The sequence below is a fragment of the Lampris incognitus genome, chromosome 15 (assembly GCF_029633865.1).
Source record: "Lampris incognitus isolate fLamInc1 chromosome 15, fLamInc1.hap2, whole genome shotgun sequence".
Taxonomy (NCBI): Eukaryota; Metazoa; Chordata; class Actinopteri; order Lampriformes; family Lampridae; genus Lampris; species Lampris incognitus.
In genome coordinates this window covers 30,073,911-30,101,257 of record NC_079225.1, presented here as the reverse complement: position 1 = coordinate 30,101,257, position 27,347 = coordinate 30,073,911, and the positions used below count along the sequence as shown (strand labels likewise).

The 27,347-nt window shown below is 43.7% G+C and overlaps 1 protein-coding gene across 1 annotated transcript in view; it reads left to right on the top strand.

Annotated features, from left to right (window-relative positions):
* The first annotated feature begins 2,209 nt into the window (after nucleotides 1-2,209).
* The window catches only part of LOC130125229 (1-phosphatidylinositol 4,5-bisphosphate phosphodiesterase beta-4-like), a 109,462-nt gene continuing 84,324 nt past the window's right edge, over nucleotides 2,210-27,347 (top strand). The window contains exons 1-3 of the mRNA XM_056294737.1: nucleotides 2,210-2,426; nucleotides 6,570-6,614; nucleotides 25,733-25,799. The gene's annotated coding sequence lies outside the window, so the exon portion shown is untranslated. The remainder of the gene's footprint in view (nucleotides 2,427-6,569; nucleotides 6,615-25,732; nucleotides 25,800-27,347) is intronic.

The window sequence follows — 27,347 nt, the reverse complement described above, 5'->3', positions numbered from 1 at the left end:
TGTGTGTGTGTGTGTGTGAGAGAGAGAGACTACAGATGTGTGTGTGTGTGTGTCTGTGTGTTTGTATGCATGTGTGGTGTGTGTGTGTGTGTGTGTGTGAGAGAGGGAGAGTGAGAGAGACTATAGATGTGTGTGTGTGTGTGTGTGTGTGTGTATGTGTGAGAGAGAGAGACTACAGAAGTGTGTGTCTGTGTGTGTGTGTTTGTATGTGTGTGAGAGAGAGAGACTACAGAAGTGTGTGTCTGTGTGTGTGTGTTTGTATGTGTGTGAGAGAGAGAGACTACAGATGTGTGTGTGTGTGTGTTTGTATGTGTGTGAGAGAGAGACTACAGATGTGTGTGTGTGTGTCTGTGTGTGTTTGTATTTATGTGTGTGTGTCTGTGTTTGTATATGTATGTATGTGTGTGTGTGTGAGAGCGAGAGAGAGAGAGACTATAGATGTGTGTGCGTGTGTGTGTTTGTATGTGTGTGAGAGACTACAGGTGTGTTGGTGAGAGAGAGAGACTATAGATGTGTGTGTGTGTGTTTCTGTGTGTGTGTTTGTGTATGAGAGAGAGAGAGACCACAGATGTGTGTGTCTGTCTGTGTCTGAGTCTGTGTGTTTGTATGTATGTGTGTAGTGTGTGTGTGTGAGAGAGAGAAAGAGAGAGACTATAGATGTGTGTGTGTGTGTGTGTCTGTGTCTGTGTGTTTGTATGTATGTGTGTGTGTGAGAGAGAAAGAGAGCGAGAGCGAGAGACTATAGGTGTGTGTGTGTGTGTGTGCGGCGCCCGTGCGGGTGTGCTTTTGTGAAATACATAATACTGTATCCGTCTCGGTCTTCTCACTCACCAGCCCTTCAGCAGAATCCCAGTGGGCAACAGCAGATAAGACAAGCCTGGTTGCCCCTAACAACGACTGTGACCATTCAGAGGCCTCAGTGCATACCAGCAACTAAGAGGAGAGCTAATTAACCCCGCGCTGAGTTCAGGAAGGAAGGAGAGTGGCTTTTTAATAAGATTCTCTGGCTTATATAAACAGTGACGCCTCTCCAAACTCCCAGGAATATCATCGTCCTGCGTTTGTCCATCTGCTACAGGGACAAGGGGGAGGAGGTGTCATGTAACTGGGCTTTAATGAGGAACACCAGGAGAGCGGCGGAGAAAACGACTACAGGGTAGTGTTTGGAAGGTACACGTGACTGGACGCATGCTAACACACACACACGCACGCACACACACACACACACACACACACACACACACACACACACAGAATGATTTATATAAACTGACAAGACTATCATGGTCTTCTCATGGGGTTTGATGAAATATGACATTAATTGTGCTAAATTATATAAGGTTTGAATTCGTAACTCTGCACAGCAGTAAAGTTGGGCTCATGAAGACTCGTTCCGTACACTAAAACAGCCATTCGGGTGTAGGCATATAGCTCTTCATCCTTGAATAAACCAATGCAGATTCTTTGGGTAAACATGACTCACGTTTTTCTACAAACGCCAGCCTAAATTGTTGGAATACATCATCGGAAATTCGTAAGTATCATATGGGGTGGGGGGATCAGTATTAGATTTGTTGAGAATTTTCATTGTATACATTTACATTGGCTCAAATAATACAGTTTACCTTTACTCAGTTTTATTGTACACTAGTATCTCTTGAAGTGTCAGATAGATAGATAGATAGATAGATAGATAGATAGATAGATAGATAGATAGATAGATAGATAGCTTTAATGTGTGTGTGTGAGAGAGAGATGTGCAATAACTAGCCACAGCAGCAAAATTATCAATATCAACGGCGCACATTGTTAGATTATTATTATTATAGTTTAAATGGATGCTTGCCATAATCCCAAATGAGTCCTTGAGCCGGTTGTGTTGACATGGCATACATTATGCCCCAAACAAGACCGCGTCTGAGTAGCAATTTCACTTATTCCGTCAACGCTTGCGTCCTCCCAGTGATTGGCAGCGCTCGTCTGTCAACGCATTATAGCGGCTACAGCAGTCAGCTGTTAAATAAAAGGGAGGGATGGTGGTGGAGGGGAGGGCGATATCTAGTTCTGCTGGATGACTCACTCTGGCGGCTCATGACAACCCCACGTACACTCTCATTTGCACACGCACGCACGCACACGCTCGCTGTCTCTCGCTCTCTCTCGCTCTCTCTCTCTCTCTCTCTCTCTCTCCACCGTAATGAAGAGGGGTTCCTGATCAGACCGCATCAGGCCATTCACCACTGGAGGGCGAGTGGTACAAGAGGACTGGGACGCGCTGAGAGGAATACACAGGACGAGGGTGAGGGGATAGAGAGAGCAGCATCTGGAAGCGAGAGAGAGAGAGAGAAAATCCCGGCCCGGCCACTGCAAAGCATCATATTCCGCCATCGGATTAAATCCGTCCCCCGTCTCCGACACTAAATCACGTAAGGAAAAAAAACCCGCCATCTATGTTATCTTGTAGCTGCTGGTTGATTACAGTGAGGGGAGGCGCAGCGTTGATCTTTCTTAAGTCGGTCGTGTCGGATTTGTGAATATTTGAACGGAGGCTGTTTTGATGATGACCGTATTCGAGGCAGGACCCTCTCTTGAACTCTCCATCACGCTAGTTGACTGAATCCTCGCATCATTCAGACAGTGAATCACCACACTGCCTCTTTCTCTCATGCGCGCACACACACACACACACAAACACACACACACACAACTGGAATCAGTAGCATGTGCTAGCTAGCTAGCCAAAAGATAGAGAGAGAGGGGGGGGGTCGTATGCGATTGGAAATAAGATTTGATACCGAGTGCTCGGTGCAGTAGCGTCTTTGTTGTCTAAATATGTCCCCGCGTAAAATCAACGCAGCTGCAGAAAGTTAAATGAAATGGAGGAGGAGGAGGGGGGTAGTATTGATGTTTCCTGTGCGCCTCGGAGGCTAGTCTGCTAGCTGTAGCGGGACAGACCGTAGCAGTCATGCATGGGGTACAACTGCACGGCGTCCATAGAAGTTAACTTGCGTGTCTCTTATTCCCCGACATTACTTGTGCCCCGCTTGTCCTCTGTTGACTATCCGACATGTGAGACCGCAGCGGTCGCCGACGATTATCAAAAAATGACAAGGAGCCACAAAAAAAAAACCAGGCTTGTCATTCATACTTATCCTTATCCATTATTTCCATTGAGGGGTTGTGAATTGAAACGAAAAATAAGGTCAGGGATAAAATTGAAGTCGCGCTGTTGGAGTTACGATAGCGTCGAGCACCCGCGTCATAGCCTCCACATTGCCGGCGCTGCTGTGGAGTCATTGGAGAGGGCTTCTCGCTGGGTTGTTTCCTCTGAAGATAGAAAACAGAGGGCATTATTTGTTAAAGAACAACACCCCTGGGCAATTATGTAAGCATGTTGACTCTGCAAACAACCGGTGGAACGTCGATTTCGACAGGATCCTGCTCTTGCCTTTTTTTTTTTTGTGCAGTTAAATAAACTGATGGACGGGTCTGGCTGGTGGCCTTTAAACACACGTTGTTAATACCTGTTCACGGGTGCACAGCCCTCGTTGCGTTCATAACGCGTCGTTTCACCAGACTGGATTCACTGAGCAATCTTTGCATTGGAGCCCCCGTGTTCAGTGGTGACCCTACCCAACTTACTTTTTTCTTTTCTTCTTTTTTTTTGTTGCAGAATTCAGTTTACCCAGCTGTTTTTTTTAGGGTTGACGTAAATCCTCACAACATAAATTCACTGTCGCTATACATCAGAGTAAAACCATATCCAACTGGCCTAAGTTATAGAAAGTGATGTGTTTTTGATAGGAAAAAATACATAAATGAATGCTTTTCTGAGCCGTTGCCCATTCAAATGGCTGGTTGCCTTTTTAGTCACCGCTGCATCACAGACACAGGCGAGTAATGGCATCTTTTTAATGGTGTCTTGTCACCTAAGATAGATTTCACAGTCTTCTTGGGAGGGACAGTGGGGTGTCATTTGTTTTTCTTTTTTTTTTTACTGTAATATTTTGAAATATCCCCCACCAAACATTAAAGGTGTGTGTGTGTGTGTGTGTGTGTGTGTGTGTGTGTGTACACTGTGCAGATCCAGAGAAACTTCAGGTATTATGTAAAGAAAAACTAAGTCTTTTCTGGCTTATTGACACCGTGGCACAAGTGCTTCAGAGGTGATTACAGAGGCCAACATTACCCTCCCTCGCACAGAAACAATCCCTTACCTGTGGCTTAAAACCGAGTCTGTGAATCATCTGGATGAATAGAGGTGTGTTAAGAAGCTTAAAAGCTAACTGAGGGGATGTAGGTGTTATAGGTGTTATCTTTTTCCTTTTTTGGGGGGGGGGCTAGAAGGTATGGTAATGAGTTTTGTGGTCGTGGTTTGATGGCTGTTATTTAAGTAGTCTTAGTGGAATTATCATCCAATGCTTTAGATAGGTGAGATGAAAATGATTTAAAAAATTATTCCACCGTTAACTGGGGTGCAGGCACAGTGGTATGGGAGGAAAATCATTCTCATTTTTTTTGTAATTGGAGATTTAATGAGAGTTGGGGCTTCATTGAACGTAAATAGGATCCTTGAAACCACACTATGCACGTTTAGCAAGTAGTGGTGCTGTAAGGGGTACGCTGGCAGTGCCCTGCAGATTAATGGAGGCTCGACACCGAAACTTCTTGCCGTGTATTAACTTGAGTTTACATAATACGAGTTTATACAGAACAAATTGCACCCACTGGCGACTCAATACACCAAGTAGTCTCACTCCTAGAGCCACCAGTTGTCTTGCTGTGACCAGCCTCCTCCTCATCTTCTCTTATATCACGTTTTTGTCTGGTCTCAGAATATTGTTCTTATCAAAATGAAGAGGGCTCTTGCTCTTGCACACTAAGGAAGGACGAGCATTAACGCGTCCTCAGTAGTTTTGAAAATGGAACGGCACGACGGTAGACAAAAAAAACAAAAACAGACCTTTCAGCGTCAAGCCTTTGTTACTGTGTGCTGCTGCAGCCTTCTGATATCTACTGAAAGCACCGAGGTAATACCGCTTTGAGCAAACAATCGCTGCTACTGTGCCAAGCTTGCATAGTGTAGCTTGAAGCCACTGAGGTTCTGGTTTGGGTTCTGAGATGAAACAGTGCCGACTGGCACTACTGATTATTACACTATCTGACTCCGTTGAGTCTGTCAGCAAATGACTTGAGACGTGGGTGATCTTGAAACACATGCTGCTCCCAGAAGGTAAACATGGTGGCTTGTCATTCTGTTTGACGCAACGACAAAAAAAAGATAGTGCCAGTTGCTGTTTTGCTCCGATATAATGAAATGAGCTCATTTTGTCCTGTTGAAATATTTTTGTGTGCTCTGTGTCCACCACAATGGATTTGCCATTTAATCTCCCGTTATGAATTGGATAGATTGGAGGTGCATTGCAGTATTCCCCCCGCCATCTCTCTTATGACATTTAGCAAGGCAGAATAACAATATCTCTGCTATGAGTCACAGTGGGGCCAAAACAAGTGGAAATGATTCCAGGATGATAGCACAGCATCTTGACTCGGGAGTGAGGGAAACAGAAGACGGCACGCATGCCTAGCCCAGGCTTCCCATCCTCTCTCTGTTTTACACTGAGAGGCACGAAACCGGAGTCAAATTCCATGTTTGTGCAAACCTACATGGCCAATAAACATGATTCTGATGTCGGTTTTCCAACCCACGGTCTCAAGGTTGGATGCCTCTTTGTAAATGGGCCATTGCTGCTTTCATTGTTATTTGCCTGACAAGTGGCCAGCACGCATGCAAGTGAATGCTCTCACACAAACACACACCATAAAAGTTGTCTTTGGGGATGCCGGTGATGCAGTGGTGAACAGACTATGGAGTCAGAGAAAATGTCGTTTATTGTTTTAACATTTTTACAGTGGCCTGCTTCTCAGCATCGTATTGAATAACAGGTTATGGCGTTACGCCATAATGTAACCAGCAATCAATCTTGTGTGCAATTAATAATTTAATCGCTCGCTCACTGGCGTCGCTCAGACAGGTGTATTTGCCTATTCATTGCCTCGTTTTTTGCAGCTTTCTCTTTGTATTGCAAACGGCTCTCCCTCGTTTTGGCCACGACCGAACTGTCATAGTCGCTTCAACTGACATATGCGGCCTGAGAGTTTGGGTCCGTTATAGTGGAACCAGGGGAGACAAGCTGACAGACGAATAGCTTGGCACACAGACACATGGGCAGCTGTGGTAATGTGATTATGCTGACATGTCGTGATAACGTGTTGGGTTGAAAACAGGTTGTATCACAGCGCTCGACATGTCTTGACCATATTGTTTGAGTGTGACAAGCTAAGGCTCTGGAGAAGCTGTCCGTTGATATTTTAATTTACTGGGTTTTCCTTGGCAGAGGAGAAAGGGGGCTGTGGTATGTGCTTGTCTTCCTGTGGTGCTCCATCTCTGGACTGCCATCAGGTGCGGTGTGTCACGTGGGATTTAGAAGCCAAACATGTCCAGATTTGGTATTAAAAGATTTATTAAATTATACCCCTCTTTTGTCCTTTTTTTTTTGTCTCTGTAGGCCAAGAAATGAGTTTGTGCTGTGAAGACTCTTCATGCTGAACTGGTGAGTTTTGTGGTCGCCACTGGCAATGATTAGTTTAACGATATATATCTTTTTGTTCCTTGTCCAGGATAAATACCATATGACATCCCTGTAGAATATCAAGCCACACTAAAACAGGCTCTTTTCCTGGGAATGTTTAGTTTAATGTGAGATAACATCACCTTTTCCTTTTCACACCTGATTTATGATTGCATATTAATAGCCTAGTCTTTACCGGCTATGACCGCAGTTTGAATCATGGAGCCTGCAGGTCCAGGTGGAAAGTCATATAACCTGTATGTCCTCACCTGATTTAATAGATAGCTGCACAGAGCAGAGATCCAAAGGGGAAACACACAAATGCAGTTAGCAATAAGAAAGTACAGTAAGTTTAACCATTTCCTGCAACTGTTGTACCCATTTTGCCTGTGAGGCCACAACAGGGAGCTCAGATGTCTTTCTTCTCAATGCATTCTACATTACAAGCAAGGTTGTTGAGAGTGGGAAATGACAGCCATTTTGCTGGACTTGTGCTGAATGATGGAGGCTGGAAGCCTGATTTCTTATTGCATCTTCCATGTGTGAGCGATGTGCTGTGCTGCCAGGCCCATGACCAGACATCATTCATTGATAAGCAGGCTGCATTGCTGCTGCTGTAGGTTTCTGTTGGCAAAGCCATAAACAATAATTTTAGTGAATGCTAGTGTCTATAGTGGTGATGTAATGCATGTCGGATAGCATTACGGCTGTCTCCTTGCCGGGACTGATAAGTCTTCTCGGATGTTTTACAAGCTGTAAATTTATGGAGTATCTTAGAGTAAATCTCTGATGTCCTTTTGTAGCAATTTGTTCTTCAGCTAGGAGTCTATACAAAAACAAATATGTATGCATATGAACAACAGTAGTAGTCACATGACCTTCGCAGAGTAATTTTTATATTTGATAGAAATATATTTGAGTAGCGTAGCAGTCTATTCCGTTGCCTACCAACATGGGGATCGGCTGGTTCGAATCCACGTGTTACCTCCGGCTTGGTCGGGCATCCCTACAGACACAATTGGCCGTGTCTGCAGGTGGGAAGCCAGATGTGGGTATGTGTCCTGGTCGCTGCAGTTGCGCCTCTTCTGATCGTTCAGGTTGCCTGTTTGGGGGGGGGGGTAGTGTGATCCTTCTGCGTACTACATCCCCCTGGCGAAGCTGCTCACTGTCGGGTGAAAAGAAGCAGCTGGCGACTCCACATGTATTGGAGGAGGCATGTGGTAGTCTGCAGCCCTCCCCAGTTTGGCAGAGGGGGTGGAGCAGTGACAGGGATGGCTCGGAAAATGGGGTAATTGGCCAAGAACAATTGGGGAGAAAAAGAGGGGAAAAAAAGCCCCCCAAAAAAGAAAGAAATACATTTGAGTACAGATAGCCTAATCAAATTAAATGGTGAAGACAAAGTGTCAGAATTGAAACATATATTTGCTAGACCATAGAGATGACCTTACAAGAAACTCATACAGACAGGGAGTACTGTATAAGATAATTATTTCACCACAATATTTATTATTTTTCTCAAATTGAGGTTACCAAAGCAACTGATTACGCTATATCTGTTTATGACTTTAATTGGTGTCTTTTCATAGTGTGATTCTCTCGGTTTTCCTTTAGGGAAGGATTTGGATTTTTAGAGGCTCATCTTTTGATTATTAATCCATCCCCCTGTTGGGATATTTGAAAAGATCTCATGGCACAGTTTCTGTTTCTGGGAAATCACTAGCTGCTTTTTACCAACTTTGCCTTATGTTTATACACCAAATAACTGCGGTGCAACTATGCAGCAAATAATTGTGGGAATTTGCCGGACGGCTGAAATAGATATGTGGAGGCGTGCATATGTATAGTATCGGAACTGTATTTTCACGTTGTTATATTTACTGTATTTTACAATATTGCACCATTACGTGGCTACACATACAGCAGGTACATGCTCACGCGTTAATCTGTGCTGGTTCCTGTGGGTCACAGTCCACACTGTGTCCACACATTTTTGGATAGCGAACACTGGTGCAGACATTACATTACTCTGGTGAATTTATCCACTTCACTCCTGTGTAACTGTACATCAGCAGCAAAGATGGTAAAAGCAAGAATTGCGGGACACAGATCCTCTTTCCACAACTGAGCTGCACATTGCAGACCTGTAATAGCCAAGTCATCACACTGCAGGATTTCTTCAGCACTGTTGCAAATGGTCAGAGTCGTTTTTAGCTAGCAAGTGGTTTGCGTTCACTGTATAATTATTTATGTCTCTAGCCATGATTAAATTGTGTTCATCATGATGGGAGAGTGTCCCACTAAGCTTGCAACTGCTGCTAGTTTATGAAGAGTTTGCATTGTAATGGGATTCTTAAAAAAAAAAAAAAAAAAAAAAAGAACTGCTGATGAAAAGAGCATATTTGGCTCCAGACCAGAGTCGTAACGCTAGAGGAATAAGTCACAGCTGTATGTCAACCTTATGGGTTGGTTGGCAGTTTTAAAACAATCTGGAAAAGGGCTATTTTGTTGGTATAAATTATCACGAGTGTGACATCAGTATGACACTTAACTGAACTAACAGCGTAACATAAAAGGACACATGGGTTTTGGGTGGGTCCATTGGAAGGCTAAGAAATGGGGGTAGACGAACCATTGTAAGACTCAAGTGTTAAATAGGCGTCACCCATGTTAACAACAATGTTGGAAATGGAAACAAAATACTGAATTCAGGTGCGCTCATTTGTAAATATGGAAATGGTTTACAGTGATGACGGGCGCAGGATCCATGCAATAGTTCCTAAGAATCTTGCATACTGCATCTAGTTGCAATCCTGTTTTCCAGAGAAAATAAATAACTAAACAGATAGATAGATAAATAAACAGCGACCCAAACATAGAATGCAGTTGAAATGGTCTGAAATATTGTGACAGTGAGATGTTTTAAAACATTAGTACAACTTTTAGTTAGGACAAGGAAAGAATACACAAGTTCTGTTTCTGAAGAATCTAAGTGACCTACTAATATCCTGGCTTTCTACTTTAAGGATTGCTTGCTCCCTAGGTTGGATTTAGGCTCAGCTGCCTTCTCTTTTTTTTCCCACCAGCTTTCCAACATTTTCCAACATTATTTTGGTCCACAGCAACAATGAACGTGATGGATTGTGACATTGTGGTGACATTGTTGCCCAGTGTGCCAGGCAATCTGGGTTAGGAGGTGCATTTTGTCCCACATGCGTGCTGTGCAGTCAGGTGTAGTTCCTATTACTATTCAGGGTGAACACTGCCATGGAAATATATCTGCCAAAATGTCATAGTAATTACTTGTTAGAGCCCAAAGACAAATCTCAAACACTTGAACGATAAACTCCAGTGTCCTGCCACCACCTGTCTTTCTGCGAAGAACAATAAACCATCAATGTCTAGGTTATTAATGTTACGAAAATGCCATAACGTTAACGTCTTAAATTTGACAATCTGTAAAAGCGCCAAGTTTCAGACCTCGGGTTAACTGCTCTAGTTGTTGTAGATTGAATCGAGTTGCTAGCCCGCTGTCTGCGGAGGGGGTCCGTCTTCATGACAAGGTTAAGTGTGGCTTGAGGGACAATAGAATGAGAGAAGTACTCTACAGACTCTCAGCCAGCATCAGAGAGACAACGAGAGGGAGCAAGAGCGAGAGATGGAGGATGCAGCGTGAACGCAAAATGAACAGAAAACTAGAATTGGAAAAGAAGAGAGAGCAAACTGCTTACTCTCCCACCAGCAGATGGATGGTGCATTCATCAAGTCAATATTTGTTCATTCTTAGCAAACATTTGGCAGAATTAGTGCAGCTGATTCAGGAAAAGCTAGCAGGAGCATTCTGGATTTATTTATTTTTTATGGACATATTTGAATGTAAACAAAGGACCGAGCATCACGTCCATGTATGTAGCTGCCCACCAAAGTGTAGGGTGACAAATGTAATCAGTGGGTACAGTTCTACTGATAGTGAAAGAAAATTCCACCATTGGGGTACAGAGTTGTTAAATTAAATAACAAGGCGGCAAGGATGGCTTTTTTTTTTCTTCAATCCCCTTCTGTCAAAAGCAAATGATTTAAATGGGGAGACCCTGGTCTAGCTGATGATGTAGTTGGTCAATCTGGAGGAGGTTTGATAGCTCGGATCAGGGAAAACACCGCTGGGGATCAAACATCCATGATTGCATCTGCGCAAGGCACTTCGTCACTTAGTTTTTCTAGGATATCGTATTTGGCTATTGAATTGTGTTAGTCTCTTCCTGCCTTTATCCAGTGATGTTGCCACAAGGAAGCACAGATACACAGAATTAAAAAATATCAGGATATATCAATTGATTATCATTAACAGCAAAAGGATGGCCTAAAACAGGAGCGTTATTTTTTCTTTCTTTCTTTTAATCTATAGCATCTTGACTAACTATCCTGTAGTTTTGCCTACTATCCTCATCCTCTTTATGAGTCAGGAAAGTGGATGACATGTATGCCGGGTCTGATAGTTTCACGAACCTGCTGCTACTAGCATGTGTAGCTATCCCAGCTACATATGCTAGTAGCTGGCATTAATGACACTGGTTAACTTAGCATTATTGTAAAAAATATAGGAGCAAAAATAAAGCTACCCACTCAGATACAATTATACTTCACTTCCAGGTGTGCGTTTCACTATGTTTGTGATTTGATCACTCACAAACATACCTTTGATGTCAACATTCGGCTAATCCTTAGCGTTAGCTAGGTACACAGAAGTGGAGGGCCTTGTTTCTGTTGCGTCATGGTCACTGGCTCTATATGCTGTGTGCTTCTAAATGGTCCTAAGCTATGTGTGTGGTTGTAGAGGAATACATGGCAGCTAAAAGGAAAGAGCTATTAGCTGATCCAGCTCTCTGTAAATTGTCCCTTCATCCAGCCTTCGCCTACCCTGTGAGACGCACACGCGCAAACCGTCTGCACGTTCACTTTACCCATGGCTCAATCCACAACGGGGATACATGTGAACGCAATTTGCACTTCCAATTAAACTGTTGACTTTTGCTCCAGTATGCTAAACGTGACTTCCTGCCATCCTTCCCTGGATAGCTATAATTACCCTACCAGTCCAATATTAGAGTGAAGGAGGCTCTATAAAACACTGACATATCATATAACGATTAATGTAACACAGTCTTACTGTACCAGGATCAGAACTCCAGCAAAGTAACTCTTCAGTATATTTTCTCTGTTTTTACCAAGGGTTGATGAAGCCCTGAGAAATGTGGCTTATTCACAGATTTTTTTTTTTTTTGATGAAAGTGCCTCACAAGATAAATAGTGGAACCAAGTGAATTATTAATCTGTTTTTGTTTGGCACCATCTTCCACCATCACCTTGCACGCTGTATCCAAGGAACCATTTGAAGAATAGAGCACGTTGGAAGGCTCATGTTTTAATTCATTTATTTATTTTCTTTTTCCACTGAGGTTGCAAAGCAGACTGATCAGCGAGAGAGCAGAGTGTTTTGCCAGCTGGTGAAATTTGTGATACATTAGCCTGTTTTGGCTCATCGGCAATGTTCAAAATGAATGCAAAACAGCAAGTGGCAAATCAATCAGAAACCGAGTATTCAGGTAATGCTGCGTCACACCCCCCCCCCCCAAAAAAAAGTTGCCTAGTGTGCCAGATAGTCAAAGGGAGGCATGTATTTGTTTGGCCTGCTTTGCATGATATAACACCGTTTCAGATTGGGCCCGTCTCATTGAAATTGGCCACCGGTGTGGGAGCAAAGAGGAATGTGAAAAGTTAAAGAGAAAAGAGCAGCCCACAGCAGAATAGATTAGGGTAATAACAGGGCAGAAAAGAATAGACGAGAGTTAGCCTAAAGGACGCTACTGAGCCTCAACGTGGCTCAAACACATGACTCGGTGGCCAGATCAGATGACTAGATAAACAGCAGGAATGTAGCTTCTTCCTCTTCCTACGGCACTTCTCTGTCTGCCTGGGAAAGGAGAGAGAGAGAGAGAGAGAGACTCTGTGTGTGTGTGTGTGTGTGTGTGTGTGTGTGTGTGTGTGTGTGTGTGTGTGTGTGTGTGTGTGTGTGTGTGTGCGCCAGAATAGCATCTTTAATCAGCCCACTACTGTACAAGATAACAAGTCCAGGCAATTATATAACATTTAGCAGCTGAGCTTATCAGTTATCTAGCTCCACTTACATAGAGCGTAGCATGCAGAGTGCTGCCATCTGTATTGGCAGCATTGTACCACGGTATTATATAGTCAAATGGCTGCACCGGAATTGTCTTTTTCATCGAGATATCCTGTAATGGATTAGAGGACAAAATAATCTACGTTAAGCTTAAATCATGACTTTTTTTCATTTCTCCAAATTGTAAGACAAAGTGGGTTTTAATAGGGGTATCTTACTGTCACGCTCTTCTCCGGAGCTTTTAAACTCATGAAATGGAACTATTCCTCCCAAGCTAGATCTAGGGCTCAGGGAAACAAACAAATTGAAGGCCGAGTATAAACAAAGTACGACGGCGAAACGTTTCCCTCGCATGTGTTTCCGACCGGCGCTAGATACTTGTCAAAGGCTTCTATTCATTTCTCTACAGGCACTTGAGTCTTGTCATTTAAATAAACCTCTGGACATGACACATAAATCCATTAGACGGCTATCATAACAAAAAGTGAAGTCTTGTGAAGTTTGTAAGCTCATCACGATTAAAGCACATGAAAAGGAGGCGATGTAAATCTGGTAAACGTTTGGAGTGCTGCAGTGCTGCTTGTTTTTGTGTGGGGGTTCTTCTAGATTGAATTGACAAAAAAAGGAAATACTAGAGGAGGAAAAGGAAGAAATTATGTATTACATCAAAATGCAAATATGCCTACCCATAGCCAGTATGTTCTCTCTCGCTCCCCCTCCCTCTCTCTCTCCCTCCCCCTTTCTCTGTCTCTCCCTCGCTGTCTCGCTGTCTCGCCCTCTCCCTCTCTCTCTCCCTCTCTCTCTCTCCCTCTTGTTCTCGCCCCCTCTCGTTCTCTCTCCCCCTCTCGTTCTCTCTCCCCCCTCTCACTCCCTTCCTCTATGCACACAGAAACATTTACCCGCATACCAGTTTTTCCAAGCAGCACTTCCCTGTGCCGTTATCAGCCCCAAGGCAATTAAGCAGGGAAAACATCACTAACAAAGATTTTGAGCAGCTAGTGCCGGGCTGTGTCCCCTGTCACACTAGTTACTCCTGAAAAATTATTTCCCAGCGGAGTTGCCAGAAAATGAAGAGATTTGCCGGATTTGTTCATCCATACTGTTTTGTTCTTATGGTATTTGTGGTTCGCTTGCACAAGGTGTGGCTTCAGTTGACATTAGGACGACTTTAGTTGTACACAGTCGGACGGACAGGATTGAGTGAATGTGCCAGAGATGGTCAAGCATCGATTGTTGAATACGTTACAAAAAGTTTGGGCACAGCACACCACAGAGTATAGATTTTAAGTTTCTCATTAGCTAAAGAAAGATTCACTGCCTCTGTAAATAACAGAAGACTTTCGTTTTGTTAGACAAACTCCTATGTTAAAGGGTGTATATTTGTTACGCTTGGCAGTTTCGGGTAAAACTGACTCGATTACTTCACCATACAATTGCCATTGATCTCACCATAAAACCATTGCAATGACCTCAGAAGCCAAAGTTTTGAGTCGACAATGAAAAGGAAAACCACCGTGCTGTCAACATTGTAATAAAAAAACACAATTAGTTGCAATTCCCTGTGTCTCATGGAAAGTTTTCCAAACAAGTCCTTTCCAGCAGCAAATTACAGTGTAGAAACACATTTGCAGGACAGCAGCATTACAGGACATCTGAAATATCACAGTGTACCACATCATGCCAACATAGAATATGCCACGTAGTGGTTTTGTCAGTAATAACTGAGCTGAAGTGAAATGGTTTGCTTATGTTGGTGCATTGATGACCATGTAAGTGTTTGTTCTTGTTTTTTTAGCCTATTTACTACAAACCGCATATACTTCACATTACTCCCAACCAGGCAGTGTTTTGTCTCCATTTATTTCATTTCACAGTGAATAATTAGGCACTTTTTTTTCTTTTTGGTCAATGTTACATTATTATTGTGAGATAATAATGCAGATGCAAGAGCGGATTGATTTGAGTTGTTTTCCGGGAAGGTAGGAACAATGCATCCAGAAAATCTTTAATACAATGGTATGCTGTGGAAAATGGTTGGGAGTAATGTTAGGTATACCTAATGTCTAGTAAAAACATGGCTAAAGTCAAAAACATGGATATGATCAAATCAAATCAATTTTATTTGTATAGCCCAATATCAAAAATTACAAATTTGCCTCAGTGGGCTTAACGGCAACAATGGTCCTTCGAGAAGCCATCCCTGGACACCTTCCCTGTTAATGTAGTTCACTAGTTAGCCAGGATGTTGTTGAGGGGAGAGGTTGTGTGTGTGTGTGTGTGTGTGTGTGTGTGTGTGTGTGTGTGTGTGTGTGTGTGTGTGTGTGTGTGTGTGTGTGTGTGTGAAATATATGTTAGCCCTACAGCTAATCTTTCCCTGTTATGAGATGTCTGTCTGCTAGTCTTCAACGGACGGGGATAAATGCATCCTCTCTGACTCACAAAGAGAGGGAACTCTCCTTCTCACCTCTCACTCTTTCTCACTGTCTGGCTCTCTTTCTAGCTGTCTCCCCCACAGTCCTCAGAGAGCTGGCTCCTGACAGCACTACAGAATAAATTTAAAAAAAAAAAAAAAAAACTCAGCGTATGTGAAATTGTTTTGGTCTCTTCTTTGTCAGTTACCGCCTCTCTGTCTATATGGTTCTGTGGCTCTTGCAGCCTACGTTTTTGTTATGCTTGCCATTTCAATTTTACCCACGTTTTCCTGTGAAGACAGCAGTAGGCAGTGTGGTTTGAATTCTCCATTCCGCTCCCTACACTTCCAACACCCCTAGTCCTTGCTGGTAATGATATAATCTTTTTTTTTTGTTGACAGGTGATTCTGAACTTATTCACAGGCTTTTGGAATGGAAAGTAGCATATGCTTATTCCGGGACACATTTCAGTAGGCACAGACTTATCCGCCATCAGCATGGCTTAAATAGTAACAAGCAGCCCATCAGTGGGTCGTTTTGTAACCACACACGTTACAGCAGTTTTAACTGAACATGTAGCCTAGCCTGTAAATTAACGTCCATTTCACCGCTTCAGTCTGCACCTCTTAAATAGTGTTGCTAGCCTCTTGAGGATGCCCAAACAGCGAGTCGACCCCCCACCCCCGTGCTGCATGCACAACTGCCGTTGTCTATGCATCTCAAACACCCGAGATGGACGGTTAGTAGGATGCGCTCGCAACTGATATATGGAGACATGGAGGACAACAAATAACGTTCCAGAGGTGAAGACATGCCGAAGCTAGCTAGGTATATAGTTAGCCTAGTTTTGCTCATGACACTTTTAGGATATGACTAATCCCTGAAACATAATCGCTACTTGCTAGTCCCCCGCTTTTCTAATTGAACACTGCCTTGCTCCACCTACACGTGCGGCACCATGGGTCTGGACAGTTTCGTGCTTGTTTACATTTGGAAGTCTGCGCCTCTAATGCCTGCTTACTCTTTTTCTCAAAAATGTTCGGCGCCTGCTTCAGTTTTTTGATTTTCTTGTCCATGGCTTTCGTTAGCCATCTCACTGCGGCGCACCACTTTTGCGCCTTGAATTAGTGCGTTAACTAACTTGGTTGTGATTGGCCAGTGAGCCTAGTCCTGGAACATGCACACAGTACGCTCTCATGCGCACCCCGAATGACAGGCATACGGGGGCCTGTGTGGCTTTTTTGACGGCCCACCGGCCCACCGATGTGGCAGCCCGTCGGGATTTGCCCCACTGCTGATCTGTATTGTGGGGTAGAATACAACTAGGAAGAATAGTGCTTATTTTCAGCAATGTCTTATTGAACAACTTCTGCTGTGTATATATACACAGTGTATAGAGCAGCAGATTGTGTGTGTGTGTGTGTGTGTGTGTGTGTGTGTGTGTGTGTGTGTGTGTGTGTGTGTGTGTTTAAGCATGCGCGTGTGTGTGAGAGAGAGAAACTGAATTGCTACGGTACAGTTCCGGTAACGTAATTACTAATGCTGCAAAACATAATACATTTATTGTTTATCAGGTTGACAATGAAAAATTAACCACTTTGGAAAGATAGCTGATTCCCAGCTGCGCCATTGGTACAGTGACTCGGCACAGTAAGTCTCAAAAACACTGGAGACACACGCGGCTCTCTTTTGTTCTTATAATTTGTTCTTCTCAAGTTAACACCAGAAGAACATGCAGGGATTGGCAACATGATCCAGAAAGGGCCGTGTGGGTGCAGGTCTTTGTTCCAGCCAAGTAGTTAAACACCAACACCCGAGTCTAAAAATCAAGGTCCTCAAGCAAAGACTTTGACTAATAGAGTCAGGTGTGTAACTGCTTGGCTGGAACAAAGGCCTGCATCCACACCGGCCCTCTCTGGATCATGTTGCCAGTCCCTGAACCAAAATACAGGCTTGTACTCTTGGTATTGGTAAGCACCCCAGGTCTCATAACTAACGATGTTTGTATATTGCTTCCGTGCACACCAATTCTTTGATGAAATTGTCCTTATGTCCTGATCTTTTAACTTGTTATCATCGTGATCCATCATCGCACATGCCCCACCTGCAATATGTTGGTACCCCCAATGGGGCCCGCCCCACACTTTAGTAATAATCACTAGCCTAGCCTTTTTTTTTCTTTAGCAACACTGTGCATCTTCTTTTTTTTTTTACATTGATTAACATTTCAAAAATTCACCTGCAAATCAGTGGAGCTAAAATACTCATTAAAAAAATCCCTTTTTAATAAGTATTTTTGGGCTTGTACTGCTCCAAAAACTTTAACTAGCGTTACGTGAAATATCCTGACAAATGCTAATTAGTGTCTGAAGCTGCTACAGCCTCTGATGACAAGAAAAACAAGACTCTGATGTACTTTTTTTTTTTTTTTTTACAGTCTGCAACATTAAGTCTATTATGTCAGACCAAGATTTTGAAAACCTTTACTCCTTTTCTAAAATTTCTTCGGTAGGGTTGAGAGAAGAAAAGTCGAAATCATGAAATGACGGGGTGAAAGACTGCATTTTTGTTTGATCTCATTTTTTGAAAGGCAGCATCTGTTTCAAAAACAGATATTTCATATACATATTTGGCATGACTTGTGCTGAAACTAAAGGGGTGCCATGGAAACGGTTAGGTCATGTAAGTGTATCAGTCCTGATTTTGGAACAGCTAAAACCCTACATGAGGCCAACCATTATGGGTTTCCTTAATTCTGAGCGTAATCAATGGAAGTGCATGGCGTAGTGTACATCAAACCGCCTCTTTTGGCGCACTTCCTTCCAATGATAGACGAATGTCATGTTAACATTTCCCTATGTCTCACGAGTGATGTACCACGGTTGAGACCCCTAACCACAAGCCCATATTTTGATGTGGACTTTTCAATATGGTGACCCCACAGTAACCTTCTCAGAACCCTCGCCACCCTATGGGACGCAGCTGCAGGGTTGGTGGTGGGGGGGGAGGGGTTTTCTCAGAGCGATCCTCCAATCAGATGTACCGGTTTTTTTCTAATGTCCCCACAGAGCCGCTCTCAGAGGAGCAGATGATATAAAGCTTTAAGACTTGAGGCAAAATTGATCTTTGAGCCGTCTTTTACTAAATTTTCTAAGGCTGGACGCGACGCCTCATAAAAGCGCAGCAAGAGTGCATTGAATGGTCTTAGCAGTTACCAGTTGTAGCTGTTAAGCTTCACTGCCATTATGACTTCAAAAAGTCGGGGCCGTTTTACATTTCTTTAGCTCATCAACAAAACGGATTTAACGTAAGGATATCCTGAATGTTATCCATTTAAACTCTTGACAGTTGTTGATAACAGTGGCGAGGAAAGCGACATTGAGCGCTCCCCTAAAGAGCCGCGTGTCAAACTTCCAGCGGCACTGGTCTGGTTGGGAACTGACATATCTAGTTCCTGTTTAGCTCAGTGATTCCCTTTTCATATAAACCAGCTGGTCTCAAGAAATATGAATGGCTTCATCCCCCATCCAGTGCACAGTGCAATGTGGTTATTGGCTTTGTACCAGCTCACCTGTATGAAGGGAACCATTTGTCGATGAAGTGCTGTGTGTGTGTGTGTGAGTGAGTGGCGTTTTCTTTTTAAAATGAAGCTATTCTTGTTGATATGTGTGATGTATCACTCCTGTTATATAACCACTTTCACCCTTTCAGTCTTTACGTGAGTGTGTGTGTGTGCGTGTGTGAGAGCGGTGCTGTCCTTTTAATCAGCGCCCCTGTGTTCTCCCCATGGAGACATGGTAACGTTGGAGCTGCTGCTGTGTTTGAGCAATTTAAATCCGCTGCCAGGCAGGCAGGCAGGGGTGGGATTACCAGCCTCTTACCTGTTGCCCTAATCAAGGGAATTATTATCGCACCACTGGATGTTGCCCGGAATAGCACCATCTAAAATTATAACGCCCACACAGACACACACGCACACAAGTACACATGTGTGTGAACCAGCACACACACACATGTACTATGCACACAGAGAAAGGGCAGAGTGCATTTAAGGTGGCAAAGCACGTCCATTCTTTGTTTGAACACAGTTCTGAAATAGTAATTTTATCACTTGCTTTGCCACTGCTCTAAATGAGTTATGCAAGTGTGACATGCATTGTATTATCGGTCTACAGAGAAGGAAAACATTGACGTGCAATTACCTATTTAGTGTCAAATGGTGGTGCGAATTCACGTTTGCAGCGGCCTCACCCAATACCGGTGTGGGAAGATGGTGGCGGGAATTCACGTTTGCCATCGGTAGCCTCACCCAGTACCATCCATGCAGTCTCTTTGTCCACGTCTGCGTGTAAGTTTTGTCTTCATGTGATGGCTGGGAGAGCTGGCGCTAGATCGGGTGGGTGAGCTTGGTCTTGCTGCGTCTTGTGGGCCCAGGGACCGCGGCCCTGCCTGGTGCTGCGACCAAGGAAGTAACGCTGAGGGCGGTCTGACAGCACGCGGAAGCGAGGCAGGCTAAGCTAATTGCTAGCCCATGCGGACCAGCAGTTCTGATAACACCGAGGGTGGTCTGGCGGCAGCCTCGCCTGGCGTTGACTGTGGTGTTTTCATGTAGAGTGCGGGGAGGTGTTTCGAGGGTGTCTGACTGGGAGAGCTGCCGTTGGATCGGCTGGGGGAGCCCTGGTCTGCTGCATCCGGTGGGCCCAAGGACGACGGCCCCTGCCTAGAGCTGCACCCAAGGAGGAAGCACCGACGGAGGTCTGACAGGACGCGGAAGTGGGGCAGGCTAAGCTAACTGCTAGCCCATGCAGGCCGGCAGTTCCGACAGTCCTGGCTGGTGTTCGTTCCCTTGGACAGTGATTTTTTTTTTTTTTTTTTTTTTAATTTTGGATATACTATGTGTTAGTTTAGATATATGTGTTAGTATGTGTGTTCTTGAAGTTCTTGTAGTTTTTGTGTATGGGTTTTTGTCTTTGTGTGTTGCACTGCAGTGGGCTGGGGGAAACAAGATTTCATTTCATGTATAGAAGCACATGAAATGAAATTACAAATAAGGTGTTCCTGATTCATTCGGATTAATCGGTAGCTGAGACATAGGAATACTTGCATTAATATAAAACAAACAAAGAGAAACATGTTTTTGCAAGGGTTCGTCACTGTACAGGTAATTTTGTAATAGAAATACGTATGTCTGCACTGTTGACTCAGTTTAATTAAAGGAATACAGAGTTTTCTGCTGCTTGTTCACACATCTTGAAAAGCTGGCCCCTCCTGTCAAGCTCAGTAAGACACAAAGCCCAAAACTCTGCATTGCTTTTCATCCCATCCTCTCCTTCAATGCTTAACAATGGTGGAACGCCAACCCCAGATCCATTCTGGTGCTGGAGCGAGCCCAGTGCGCTTGGCACTTCGCTTCGTTCTGTTTTTGTTTTTTACTTGCTGTGTCCACCATTATGTATAATTTCAGCGGTAATGATCTGGCGCAATTACTGAACGCTGTGGCTTCGAAGAATCCCACCCTCACAAGCAGTGCTATTGGTTGCTGGAATTGACTGACAGACCCAAAGGTTTGCCAAAAGGTTGAGGCCTAGAAACATCCTGATCCCTGAACATTCAGAAACAATACAGACAGAGCGCAGCATCTCAGTAGACAGACACTGACACAGACTACCAATGGGCCATGACAATAAATAATTGAGGTGGGTGTCCAGGTAGCGTAGCGGTCTATTCCATTGCCTACCATCACAGGGATCGCTGGTTCGAATCCCCATGTTACCTCTGGTGTGGTCGGGCGTCCCTATAGACACAATTGGCCATGTCTGTGGGTGGGAAGCCGGATGTGGGTGTGTGTCCTGGTCGCTGCACTAGCGCCTCCTCTAGTTGGTCGGGGCACCTGATGAGGGGGGAGGGGAACTGGGGGGGAATAACATGATCATCCCATGCGCTACGTCCCCCTGGCGAAACTCCTCACTTTCAGGTGAATCAAAACTCCCGACCAGAAATGAATCGGCCCGCGACGCCACGTGTATCAGAGGAGGCATGTGGTAGTCCGCAGCCCTCCCCGGATCGGCAGAGGGGTTGGAGCAGTGACCGGAATGACTTTCGGAAGAGTGGGGTAATTGGCCAGATACAACTGGGGGGGAAAAGGGGAGAAAATCTCAAAAATAAAGAAATAATTTAGTACGTTCTGGATAAGTTTATGCTATTTCGGGGGGGGGGGTCCTACTCATTATGCCCTAAAATTTTGGATTCCAACTTAATTTGCAACCATAACTTTAACCACAAACTATGACATGCATGGTCCCTCACTGATACTGCCCATTAACTCCTTTTCCTGACTGTATGTGTGTGTCAAAATTTTAACTTGTGGAGGAGCTAGGCTGTTTGCAGTAGAACCATCGTGGTATCGCATTAAGTCAGAATCACAGACCAATCAGATTGCCCTACTCGATCTGCTCAAGATCACAGCCTTTTTTCTAATAGCAACATGGCTGAGCGAGTGTTAAAAAATAGTCTGTCAATGCACCTGAGAAAAGAGACACTTGCCTCGCATTTTGACCCCCATCACTGGTCAGGACAGTGTTATTTGACTGTAATGAGAGCGACATGTTTTTGTATTCAGGTCACACTCGCTAAGCATGCAGTGAAGACAAGGTGTCAGACTGACTGGCTCCAGACAAGAGGTAGGTAGCTCAGTGCAAATAAGACCCTACCTTTAGTAACCAGAAATCGTCTTTTACTGTTTCTCTTTATCGCTCTCTCTCTCTCTCCCCCTCCCTCCCCTCACCTTCTATTTCTCTCCCTCTGCCTTAACTACTGAATGGCTGCTTGCCATTTTCCCACAAAAATGTTCAACCCAACATAAATATGCATAAATATGGGCCTATATGACATTGCTACCCTTTTTTGGTGCAGAGCAGTAGACCGTAATCCTCTCACGTTGAAGAGGCTTGTAAATAGCTCTTGGACAGTGAAGCCACTTGACATGTGGAACATTGAATCCACATGGAGCTGCCACTGTGGGAGAGGCCTATCCTCACGGAGAGGAGAGGAGAGGAATGAAGGAGGAGGAGAGGTGAAGAGGAGGTACATTTCTCCAGAGACAGGATGGGGTGATGTTGCACGGTTTAACCAACAGCTTACCTGTCCATGGAAATTAGTCTGTTACTGGTAATGCAAAGCATTTCCTAATTCACAGTTCATTTTTTTAATTGATTTTCCTTAGAAATCTTGAGAAAAACATCTGTTGGGGCCTGTACTAGTGCTAAATAAGAAAATGTTGGTATATTAAAGCTTGTCAATAGCAGTCTTCCTGCTGAGTGGCTTTTAGAGAAAGATTTTCAGGATATGCGGTGAAAACAAAAACATGTGCTGCTCTCTCTTGTGAAAGCTGCTGCTGGCAGTACAACCAGTTAGCATTCTTATTAATAATGCACTGTGAGTAGCTAAGAGAGGAAGGATGTTGTGAGTTGAATTTAAACCACCATTCTTAAATGTAAACACTGTTCTTGTCGATTTCAACCTAACTTAAAGCTGCAAGCAGTGTTGAATGGGCCCTCACACCTTGCATGCGGGAGTCAGCCGGTGTGGCAGCCGTGGTCACACTCGTGGAGGTCGGTTGAATTTTAAGGATTATCTGACACTGTGAATGGATTTACAGTTTACATATGAAGTTCCATGCCAATACACCAAATTGGTGCAGAGGTAGAGCTTTACTTCCTGTTTGGCAGCAACATCATCTCTTTTGCAATAAACTGTTATGAAAAGTCTCAGTACATGGTCAACACATCGCAGGAATAGTTAAAATTCCAATATATCTCTTTAAATATTTGAGTTCAAAGTGTAGTACCATATAAGCCAAAGCATTGCAAATTTATTCTCACTTCCCCTCTGGCATGTCGTCAAGTGTCTGGCATGTCATCCTCGTTTGACACATCAAATATACCTTTCCAATTTAGTGTCAGATATGCATATAAGTTGTGGAGATCAAATTTGAAATCAATCACATTAAAATACCTGTAGGAGTCATTAGAAGTGCAGTTTACCTCTTAAATATAGATGGTGCTAAAACTATGCTTCACGAATGTCACAGGGGTGCGATAAGTTCAAGAATAATCAGTTAAAACATTGCTGAGTTATTCTCACTTCCTGTTTGGCATGGCGTCATGTGTTTGCCATTGCGGCCTGTTTGACACATCAACAGATGTTGCTGTATATCAGGTGTAGACCACACAATGTATATATATATGTCAAGTTTGCTGCATACTGGAGCGTGTACAGCCAAACTCCAACAGCTTCTTGTTTCCAAATGGTGGCGCTATACCAGAGAGTCACTTTTGGCATGCGGATATGATCATAACCCGTAACCTGTGAAGTTTGAGGCGTATCAAGCAGTGCATGGCGAATTTATGACACATTTCCTGTTTGCGTGGCGAGACATAAACGCCATTTCAACACATTGCAAGATATCAAAAATCCCGTCACAATTTAAAATCAGTAACATCTTGACATATATACCAAATCTGACATGAATCCAATGAACTGTTTAGGAAGAGTATTAAGAAATGTAACCCATATCAAAATGCACAAAATCGAAAATAACTCACTTCCTGTTGGGTGTGGCTAACATAATATACATAACAAATTTGTTCGTCTTGGGGAGACCCACATGTGTACCAAATATGGTGCATGTAGATGAAACTATGTGCCGGGCACAAGCCTCAATGACATATGAGGGCGCTATGGAGTCCCCGGGCCACACTCAGGGCCAAGTCTCTGTGCTCAAGTAACTGTCACAAGCATTGATGTGTGTACCAAATTTCATGAGTTTTCACCTATGGGATCCATCTCAAAAATGGCCAAGTCTTGAAGAAGAAGAATCCTTGCAGGAACAATCGGCACCTTGCCCTCCAGTGCTCCGCCCTAATTAGGACGCACAATAGATTCCACTCAAACCAATTTGTGTCTAATGAAAGTTATATAGTCTAGAAATGTCATATAGTTTTCAGATGTCATTTTTGTGAGTCGTATGTGTGTGTGTGTGTGTGTGTGTGTGTGTGTGTGTGTGTGTGTGTGTGTGTGTGTGTGGTTATTTCAGGAATGTAGGGAGACAGCACATCTAGGTATATTTTTACATATTTGTGTAATTTACCAGGAATTCCCATTATTTGTGTAGTAGCCAATGAGATATGCCCGTCTCAGAGATGGAGGCAGAGGTTAATATAAATCATTTTTCCTATTAAACAGGTAATCAGTCACATCTCTTTCATCTCTTCAGAATGGACCCAATAGATGTACTACTATATGCCAGTTTATACTATAGAAAATGGGACAAGGGGTAGCGCTAAAATAAATCATTTTTTAATTAACTTTCAGACATTACTATTAATAAATTATGAGAAAGTGTAACCCGAGATACAACTGCATTCTCCTGGAGTACGAAATAATGTAATCTGATCCCATGGTTTGTGAACTGTATCCTGGGCAGTTATGGTTAGCCTTTTTTTTTTGTGTGAGCAGGCTGTATAAAGACAAGATTACGGTTTCCGGGGCCTGGGCAGGATTTGGCAGATGTTGTCTAGTGAAACAGCATGTTCAGAATGGCTTTTTTGTGCAGCTACGTACAACAAAGACTTACAGTTGTCTCGGCCATGTTAAAACCCTTGATGATACCGTTGCATAGCACAGTGGAAAGTGTTCAGCTTGAGGAAACTTGAGGAACTGCGCAGGAATCAGAAGTATGCCGGTTCAAATCCCTGAAATCCCTCAGCAGTTACTGTAAATCCATCATCATATAAAGGAAAGATGCTGCTGGAAAACTGCATCTGTGTTCAGCCACCTTTCTCTGCAGAAATATAACTAAAAACAAAATAATAATAATAATAATAATAATAATTCTTTGTCCATTCTCATCTCTTGGTGCTTTACATCTTCATTTTCACTATTTAGCCAAGACTCTTATCCCCAGTGACACACCTACATCTTAATAGCTACAATGAAGCAGAAGTGGAGGTGGTGCTGTTTGGCTAATTTGCCTGCTTGTTTCTACCAGTCCGCTGACTCGGAGAACTTTTCTTATGGGAAGCAGTTTCCTATTAAAAGTTTATTTAGCAGAAGCCAGAGGTATGATTAAAATTCAGCTCTAGCCAAATGGGATGAGGAGCTGTGGTGGTGGTGGCGGCAGTGGCGTGGGTGGGGTTGATTACACCCCAGAGTGTGTGCATGCGTATTTGTGTGTACTTGTGTATGTGTGCACACGTTTGTGTGTGTGTGTGTGTGTGTGTGTGCATGGGTGTTTGTGTGTCAGTGTCTCCCCTGAAGGCAACAAAGCCATCTTTTGTAATGAGAATTGTTATTACAGATAGAGCTGAAGGAAGGACTTGGCGGCGCATTGGATGGGCATGTAATCTTTGCTAACCCCCCATCTCTTGTCTTTATCTCTCTTTGTCTTCACCCCTCACATTCTCATCCTCCTTCTCTCTCTATCGCTCTCTCTTTTTTTCTCGCTTTCTCTTTAGAGCGGTCCAGTGCTGTCCTCCAGTGTGTCCCTCCCCCTCGGTTTTCTGTCTCTCCGTCTGTCACCTGGTAAGTACTGCATGAGCCAGCATCTTCTGCTATGATACTAAGGCTTCAGTTTATAATCTCTGCCTTGTGTCAGGGAATATGATGTCATTTATTGTCTATATACTGGAAAGGTCCTTTGGTGAAGTTGCTTCACAGCCAAATCCGCCTGTTAGAATCGCTCAGTCAGAACCGTTAATAGTCCAGGAGGAAAGTTAAAATGTAAAACTTCAGTATAAAGTTTAAACAAAGGATTACAGTTTGCTGGAAAATCAAAATGGATGAGTTTCTTTTTGCCACGAGGGTAAAATATAAGGTCAGGGATGGTGATATTACATCATGTTACCCATTCTGTTTCATTTCTGGTCATTTCTATAATATGTATATTTATGTATATCAAATAATAGCACCTTTGCACCAGTATGTGTTATGAGCTTTTGTGTTGTACTCCATAAATACTAATATTTGTCTAAGTTTATTTTGCTGTAACAATGCCAAGATTGCAGAGGATAGCAGCAGCCACCCTCCCCCCCTTTTCAGGCCTTCAGATAGGCTTAAATGTTCACCATTGGGGTGGGTTTTGTGTGGGGAATAGTTTGGGAGGGGGGTTGTTGAAGACAAAGACCATCAGAAATAATGTACCTAAAACGCTGTACTTCTGTTAGATGTCCTGTATATGTCACTAGGTAGAAAGTGGCACTGACAGATGCCAATGCCGCCCGCGTACAGTTCCCATTTGCGCTATACATGCTTAAAATGGGTACACACATTATTGTAAGGAAATTTGGATAAAGTTATCAATCACATTCCACCACATCCACCCTGCTGGTGGGCTCATCCACCAGCTGACTTTAATCATTCAACCCCCCCACCCCCACTCCACCCCACATACACACACCTATTTATTTATTTATTTGAGTATAGAAACCTTGGTCACAGTTTATCTAGTCACCCTGGATAGGATAGCTTAGGCTTTGCTCAGACTGCAGGAAAATCAAATTTGTTTCTCAAATCAGATCTTTAAGCCAGACTGTTTGGGCATCTGGGTAGCGTAGTGGTCTATTCTGTTGCCTACCAACACAGGGATCGCCGGATCAAATCCCCGTGTTACCTCCAGCTTGGTCGGGCGTCCCTACAAACACAATTGGCCGTGTCTGTGGGGGAGAAGCCGGATGTGGGTATGTGTCCTGGTCGCTGCACTAGCGCCTCCTCTGGTCGGTCAGGGTGCCTGTTCAGGGGGTAGGGGGAACTGGGGGGGATAGCATGATCCTCCCACGCGCTACGTCCCCCTGGTGAAACTCCTCACCGTCAGGTGAAAAGAAGTGACTGGTGACTCCACATGTATCGGAGGAGGCATGTGGTAGTCTGCAGCCCTCCCTGGATCGGCAGAGGAGGTGGAGCAGTGACCGGGGCAGCTCAGACGGGTGGGGTAATTGGCCGGATACAGTTGGGGAGAAAAAAAGGGGGGGATAAGAAAGGAAAAAAAACGATAGACTGTTTCACTGCTATTTGCAAGTGATCAAATCGGATTGGTGTGTCCAGACATCACCAACCTAATCTGCATGAGTTGCT